The following is an 8,796-nucleotide window of genomic DNA, read 5'->3' on the forward strand; positions in this document are numbered from 1 at the left end:
CCGCCCCCCGCGGCGCCCCGGCCCCGGCCCGCCCGGCGCCCCGGCCCGCCCCGGCGGCCGGTCCCCGCAGCATCCCCTGCCTTGGCGTGCGCGCACCTGGCTCCTTCGGGAAACATCTCCCCAAGGAGACGACGACCTCCGAGCCTGCCCCGAGCCTGCCCCGAGCCTGCCCCTCGGCACCCAGGGGAATTCCACCTGTCCCCCGCGTGTTACACGCACCCTCCGTGCTGCCTTCTGTCTTGGCCCCTGTGGCACTGCACCTTCCCAGCTGGGGTGGATATTCAGTCCTGCGTGGATATAGGGTCCACTGTACAGAACTTTCTATACCGGGTTGTCTTTCCTTCTTCACATCATCTTTGGTTCTTTCTGAACCCTGGCCAGGGTTTTTACTTCAGTAGCCTTGCACTGGAGAGATGCACTGTTAGATCTATAAGGCACTTTGCAGTCCAACTTGTCTGGCTCTTCCCACAACACTCCAACCCATATCCCCCATCTACTTTTTGCTGCATTGCTGAAGGATATTTCTGCAACAATTATGGGTCCTCTGCTGCAGAAACTAAGCAAAAACCAAACCAAACCAAAACTAAATGGGGCATAAAAATTCTTGCCTGCTATGAAAGGAGAGGAAAGATATGGGGAAAAATAAACACCATATTTTCTGGGAAAAACAAACAAACAGACCAAACAAAAGAACAAATAATAGGAAGGCAAATAGCAGGGGCAGGCTTTGCACAGGAATCTGGCTCCACACCTGCTTCTGCCCAGACACAGGCTTTGGCCTGCTGCCACACAGCTCCATGGCTGAGTGCATGGAGGACTGGCACAGAGTGGCTCCAAAGTCTCGGGCTACATCTCTGCTGAGGGATGTACCTGCTTCTGGGGCTCTGGCCCTACTCCCCACTCTGGGCCTCCTGGCCAAGCTGCTCAGACTCCCCCGCCCAGAGGAGTACACTGGCTGTGTCCCCACTTGTATCAGTGGACACACAGTATTCTTCGTGCCCTGCGTGTTACATATGTGCATTTTCATTGTGTTCAGCATCCAAACTGAGGTGCAGACAGTGTTAACTGATGAGCTGAATGTGTGTTCATAGCAGAACACTGTAGGCTGCATACCCTGGTGATGTTACAGTGGGATGGTGTTGGAGAGCTCTGTGGGATGCAGGGAGCCAAACCTGGCAGCTGCTCATCCATACTGGGTATGGGGCAGCCTCCTGCAAAACTACGCCTGGGTTTTGTTTCGCTGGAAGGTGATCACTGCACTCTGTGAGGAAGCCTGGGAACAAGCTGAGACTGGAGCAGCCATTCACAAGGTAGGGACTGTAGTCCAGAACTAAAGCAGGAAGCCACACTGGGACAACCAAAGGCAGTCCTGAGTTGTGGGCATCTCCAGAAGGCTGTCTTTCACCACCCCTGGAATATTTCCTTCTAGAACTTGACTGCTACAGCCTGGGAGAGGCTTTTAAAAACAAAGCAGCATACCAAACAGAAGGAGTCTCTAGATGACGGGGTTTCAGAGAGCTCGAGTTAAGGCACATCTGTAGTACCACGTGTTCAGTATATCGCTGTCTGTTGCAGCCTCCTGGCTTTGCATCACACTGAGCAACACTGGTCACTGTACCCCTCATTGCTCTGAATGGTGCCCCTGCTGAATGGTGCCCCTGCTGCTTGAGCATCACTATGCTTCATTATCCTCTTTCAGCTTTGGTTCTCCCCTTCCTAAGTGACATTCTCAAGGATGTGGTTTGCAGTGCAGTAGCATCAGTCATATAGTGAGGAATGGAATGCCGAAGTGCAACTTTGAAAGGCCTTTTCTGGATTATGAATCAAGGACTGAATTGAACACTGACTGGTTAAACACATGCAATTCTCACATGGGACACCAGCTGTTTCTGACAGAAGACAGCTACAGAAAAAAAACCAGAAACAACCACACTGATCTGGGTATTTGGGTCAAAAGTTTTAGCCAATAAACCTGGGTAAAGAGCATCTGTTAGAGTCAAGGATCTTAGCATCACAGAAATACAAATCCTGCCTGTTATCTGCAGCAAGAGCTGTTCTGTGTAAGGAAGGTATTGTTGTACATGGTGGGCATTTGGGAATGACAGTGGATGTAGTTAGTGGCACAATGTGACTGTGCCATTACTCCCTGGCAGGGATGTGTGAACTTGCCCTAAGAGAAAATGGTAACTGGCAAGGCAGGAGGAACAGCCTCAGCATGCCCCTCCAGCACTCATACAGCCCCCCACACCCACCAGCTGGTCATGGGTGGCAGAGGCGACACAGGGGACCCCCCATGGGAGCTGACATTGCTCAGCAGGCTCAAGCGCACTTGCTGCTTTTTAAAGCACAGCTCTGAAAAGGGAAAAACCACGGCACTTACCAACTGGAGCCAAAATGCTCTATAGGTGTATTGGAAAAGGTGAATCTTTGCAGAGTACACAAATCTGGAAGGGGTTTTATTTTCCTCAGTTGTTTCTTCATTGCTTGCTCTATGCAAATGCATCCAGGGAAGACAGAAGGTTGAACATGTAGGAGTGCAGCCATCTCTCTGGATGAAACTATCCACCACGCTCGCCTGCATGGGTTGTGCAGTCTTGGATGTTTTTCATTTAAAAGACAGAATTCCATTGAGAATGTGGATAACTCAGGAAACAACCAAGATGCCATGCTGCAATGAGTATGGACTTGTTCCCATGGCACTGTGAAATTTGTTTCTTTGCAGGAAAGGAATTTTCTGTAATTAGCCCAGTTGATATTAGTGTAATATATAAGATTAAATTACAGCTTAAATCAAGACAAAGGGTATTTGGGATTGCTGATTCTTTCTCTCTTGTTTATGCAAATGCTTCTCTTGAAGCCATATGAGGCCAGACAAATAATCACTATATGCCGGAGAATCCTGAGCAGATGCAAAGCACCAGCAGTTTGTTTTCAGAATTTCTAGAAAACTCATTGAAGCAGGTCATCAGCTGGCACAATCTAGCAGAGCTTCTTGCCTCATGTTTTTTCATCCTCTTTGGAGCTTTTTTATTTATACCAGCTAATGGAGCAGCTTTCTGCATTTGGCAAACAAACTTACCAACTTTTGACTTCTAGAATGTTTGTCATCGATGCAAAGGAAAGATAGGTGCAGGCTGGGAGATAGAAATGGTACTCCCAACAGTTTGTAGGGGGAGGTTTACAAATGGAAGAGACAGGCAGACAGAAACATAAAGGAAGAATTTTAGTGAGCCAAATTGTCCAGATACTTATAAGCAATTTCAAGGGCTCTGTACAGAGAGTTTCTCTCCTCTGTAATTCTCTACAGCAGTGGCTGCAGCTCACTTGGATACAAGCAAGCAGGATTCAGCCCCAGCATCAGCCCAGGTATGGATGTGGCAGCATGGGCTATGATACAGGCATGGTTCAGCACCCAACAGCTAAACCCACATCTGCTGTGGAGTGTCTTCTACACAAGCTGCAATCACTGCTTCAGATCCAAGTGAAAACACTGCAGCCTTTCACTAAATTCCAGTGACATTTGCTTTATTTATGCACAAGAAAGGAGGAGGCACATTAAACACTGCCAAGAATGTTTCTGACCACTTACTCTAATGGCACGCATCGTTCCACACAATTTTGTTTAAACTACCTAAGACCCTTGTCTTGTAAATGTTTTGCATCTGTTTAACACTAAACCTGCAAAAACTGCAAGGAATATTTATCTGCATAAGCCTAAGTGCCTATTTTACTCCAAAATGAACAGAAATGGTTTTAAGCATGTTAACCATGTAATTCTTTTGAGTTGAAGTGTACAATTCTGTCGAAGGCCACTAACAGAGAGAAAAGAGGCTGAAAGAGAGCCAGGAAATATCTTCCAGCGATGTAAAACTACATGCACCTTGTAACCACTCTTTTTCCTTGCAGGTTGCCCTATTTCAGTGTGAGCTACAGGTTGGTAGAAGCACAAATAGCTCCATCATGTAAAATAAATGCTCATTTTTAAAAAAGAAGACAGCACAGAAGATATACTTGTTATGGGCAAATCACAAGTAGCCAATAATTTATCTGCTGAATTATGCCTTTTCTTCTGGTTTACTTGCCTGGAAAAAATTTTTTAAATGTATTTGTTAATTATTTACATTTATATGCTTTGGTAATCCTCCCACTTAAACTAAAAGAAAGATTTCTGTTGTTTAATAACAAAATGATTCAGGCATGTGTTCTTGAAGATATCTGGGGTATTTACCCAATTCAGCTTCTAGGTAGAGATTAAAAAAAAAAAACCTGCCAGGAAAAAATGAAAACCTGCTTAAGTTAAATGAAATTCCCAGATGAATGTCAGTGGAATCTGAATTCTTGTATGCCGATCTGGTAGACTCATTTAAACAAAAACTAAAGAAGAGAAGATTATGTCATTAAAGAATGACTGCAAACAAACAAGGAGTAACTGAAGTTTTTTAGGCAGCTGTAGAGCTGGCATGCCTTGTTTCTTGTGTCATGTCTGAAGACATGTATTTTTTATGCCATTCTTCTATAGCAATGTCAGTGTTTTGGCTTTGGTTGAACTCAATGATCTTAAGGGTCTTTTCTAAACTAAATGATTCTATGATTCTATGACTTTTATGGACAAAGTGCCCAGCATTATTTCTGTTCCATTTTAGCGGCTCCTCCTGGATGCCAGGTGCCCACCAGAGCCACTCTATCACTCCCCTCCTCAGCTGGACAGGGGAGAGAAAATATTGCAAAAGGTTCATGGGTTGAAATGAGAGTAGGAAGAGATCACTCAACAATTACAGTCACAGGCAGACAGGCTTGACTTGGGAAAATTAGTTTATTTTATTACAAATCAAATCAGAGTAGGGTAATGAGAAATAAAACTGAAACACCTTCCCCCTACCCCTCTCTTCTTCACCAGCTTATTTTACTCAGATTTTCTCTACCTTCTCCCCCACTGCAGCACAGGGGCACGGAAATGGGGCTGTAGTCAGTTCAGCACGTTATCTCTGCTGCTCCTTCCTCTTTGAGAGGACTCCTCACACTCTTCCTCTGCTCCAGTGTGGAGTCTCTTCCCCCGGAGACAGTCTTCCATGAACTTCTCCAGTGTGAGTTCTTCCCACAGGCTGCATGAACTGCTCCAGCGTGGGTCCCTTCCACAGGATACAGTCCTGCAGGAACAGACTGCTCCAGTGTTCTGGCACTGCATCACAAGTCCTGCCAGCAGACCTGTTTCAGTGTGAGCTTCTCTCTCTCCCCATGGGTCCACAGTTTCTTCCAGGAGCCTGCTCCAGTGCGGGCCTCCCAAGGGGTCACAGCCTCCTTCAGAGCATTCTGCTCTGGCATGGGGTCCTTCATGGTCTGCAACTGGATCTCTGCTCCACCATGGACCTCCATGGACTGCAGGGGGACAGCAGCCTCACCATGGTCTTCACCAGGGGCTTCAGGAGAATCTCTGCTTGGGTACCTGGAGCATCTTCTCCTTCTGCTCCTTCATTGACCCGGGTGTCTGCAGAGCCGTTTCTCTCATATATTCTCATTTCTGCAGCTGAAGTTGCTGTTGTGCAATTTTTTCCCTGTTCTTAAACACGCTATCCCAGAGGTGCTGCCACTGTCACTCGTAGGTTCAGCCTTGGCCACTGGCAGATCTGTTCTGGAGCTGGCTGGCACTGGCTCTATCAGACATGGGGAAGCTTCTGGCAGCTTCTCACAGGAGCCATGCCTGTAATTCTCCCACTCCTTGTCATGTACCACAATACAGAGTGGAGGTAATGCTGCTCCTCTCCATTAAACTGCTTCAGCTTCTGGAGAAAATTAGTATTTTCCTTTGAGTGTTTATGCATACGGAGATAGCTGTGTAATTCTACCATGCAGTTTTGTCAGAACAGTGAATGTAATAATGCCATATCATGATCCCCTGTTCCTCATCTCTTGGTGACACTGAGTTGATACAACTCAGCCATTGCTGCCTTGCCAAACACCTTTCAACACTGCAACCAGTCAGCATTAAAATAGCAGAATGTAAGTGCTACTTATGAAAGTCTTTGCTAAATTTATATTTAAAGCCTCAAGAACAAGTTCCCTGTGTTCCCGCCTGGTGTCACAAAACCCAAATCTAGCTTTGGAAATGACAACCTAATAAGAAGCAAGGTGGGTAAATCAAGAAAGCCCTGAAGCATGTCAAACCTGGGTGCTGTTGGGTGCCTGCAGCACACAATCTCCAGCGGTATGGGATCTCTGCCAGTGTGATGCCTGGACATCAATGTTCACGCCCTCAGAATTGTCAGGAGAGAGACTGATTGGCACAAGCTTTGATGATAGGCGCCATCAGAGATGCAACACTGTCTGTCCAGGTTCAAGACCATTTCAGCTGCTAAAGCTCAGTCAGCACAATAAAGTGTCAAGTCCTGAAAGCTTCATCATGGCGAGCAGCAGTCTAATAAAAGGTGTGTCAGCTTGGCCACTCTTACCATGGGTTCTTCCAAGTTAAACATGATTGTGGCTGCTTCTAAAACAGGAAAAAATGCCTCATTCTTCTGTACTGAGCCCTCCACAGGAAGAGCAGTGAACTGGAAAGGCACATGGAGTGATTCTAAGCTGCCGTTCCTGCATGGTGCTTGTGCCTCCACATTGCAGATGGTGGTAACTTTGAGACACGGGGTGGGGGGGAAAGCTTCCAGTAGAGACTTGGTGAGTTTGAGGCTCTACACAAACCCCTGCCCTTTGCCATTTTGCTAAAATAAACAGATTTTCATGACAACTCAAGAGGGTAGAGGCCATCTGAGTTGCATGGACAGGCCTGGCAGCACAGCCTGTCTTCGTGATGAAGAGCTTAGGACTTCATTTTCACCCTCCTCTCCTTAATTCCTACAGCAGTCAGCTACTCTGACAAAAACTAGGAGCATTAAGGACATAGCCCAGGACGGGCTACCCTTCCTCACTGCTTCTCTTTGCCTGATGAGACCATGGCCAGTAGCTCATAGCAGTGATTGCAGGGACACTCACGAGCTGCTGGCCCAGGGAGAGTGACTGGGATGGGGATGGGGATGGGGATGGGGAGCTCTGGTCCTGTGAGGAAAGAGCTCTCACCAAGCTCAGCAGTCACAGAATTGTGAGAGGATGTGCTCTGTAAATTTGAGAGCCTCAAAAGATTCATCTCCCAACTAATAAATGTCTGCTGGACACATATAAACTCCACTGATTTACAAAGTTGTCCAAGCTTGTTTGCCCCAGCGCTCCCCCTGCCCCACTAGGAGCAAGTGACAGCCATTCCCAATAGGCACCTCCATGAAACTCATGTTCCTGGCATCTTAGGAGTGAGAAGACAACTCTAATTTTACAGCAGTAGAGGGTATTTGTTCTCTGAGATCCTTCTGTTAAAAGAGAAGGTTATGTTATGGCTCTATTTGGCAAGAGGAGAACTAGGACTGATCAATGGCTTGGGCTTACTGTTTCCTTAATGACTAGAACGGCTTTGCTCTCACAGTGTTTTTTTAGGGATATTGTTTACTCCAGCCTCAGCCCTACTCAGGATCCTTGGAATTCAAATAAACTGCATTGCACTGCATTTTCTGGCAGGGACCCAGTGCAATGAATTTCAAACTAGTGTTTGATTTTGACAGCTACAAGGCGGAGAGGCATCTCACTAGTCAAGACTAATTTTTCCAGTTGCTACACAGCATGACCCTATGAATTTACTGTCAGTCACATCACTGAGGTCACATTATTCCTCAGTAACAGTACCCTGAAAACATGGTGAAGTACAGATGGTGATCTGCAGAGTTAGGTGACTTTGAATCTGTGGTATTTAAGACCTGAAATTAACTGTGGGTGTATCTACTGATACTTGGAAGAAAGATAAAGGATTTTCAACCTTTAGGGTGACTCATATAGATTTAAAATATTTGGAGTTATCTGTCATTGAAGACCTTAAACAGATAATTGAAAAAAGTGTGGGACAGACATGACTTTTCATTAATTAAATAGAAAAGAAGAATAAATGAACTTTGCTTGAGGTCAAGAAATCTCCCCCAAAATATTATCCACCATTCCACCCCCTCCCCCCCCCCCCGATGTTATATATATTTTCAAGTCAGGGTTTCTCAAAGAGCTTTACAAAATGCTGCTTGATGAGCATAAAGTATCACTTAGACTTATTAAATACTCTGGCCCACACTATTTTTAAAGGGGAATCCTGGCCAAGGCATCCTCCCTCCCGCTCGTTTTGCATATAGGAATTAGCCAGAGCCCCACAGGTTACTCACATGCTCCAAGCAAGTCTCCAGCAGCACTGAGATGTTTGTGCTTCCTCTTCTTCTTCAGAAAGGGCCCTCATGCTGAGCAGCTTCATTGCCTAAATCTTCATGTCAGCCTGGTGACTGGAAACAATGCTGCCATTGCACAAGCCAATCCTCAAAACATTGAAGCGTTGTCCCTAATTTCTTCATGAATGGTCTTCCTGTCACCAGGGCCATGAGGAAGGCCAGATCCATGTGCAGCCCTGGCTGCCACCCTACAAGAGCTGGCTGCTCCTGCTCCTGAGCTCAGCAGCAGGCACTGTTGATATGGCTCTTAGGACTTGTCGCCTGAAGGTTTCCCTGAGATGGATGCCCCCAGAGTGGCCCGGTGTTGCCTGGCTGACCTCACGGGGACAGCTTGGCAGGCAGCATTGGCCCTGGGCACAGCTGGGGCTGCCCAATGGGGCTGGAAGACGCTACCGACACAGGCCAGCTGTGCCCGTGACCCAGGCACAAGGAGGATGCTGCACTGAACATGACACTGCCATGCTGTGAGGGGCACAGCTCTCTTCCTGTTGCCTCA

Source organism: Corvus kubaryi, unplaced genomic scaffold (genome assembly GCF_017639235.1).
Source record: "Corvus kubaryi isolate FWS band 111438036 unplaced genomic scaffold, C.kubaryi_AGA036_p1.0 split3-73, whole genome shotgun sequence".
Classification (NCBI taxonomy): Eukaryota; Metazoa; Chordata; class Aves; order Passeriformes; family Corvidae; genus Corvus; species Corvus kubaryi.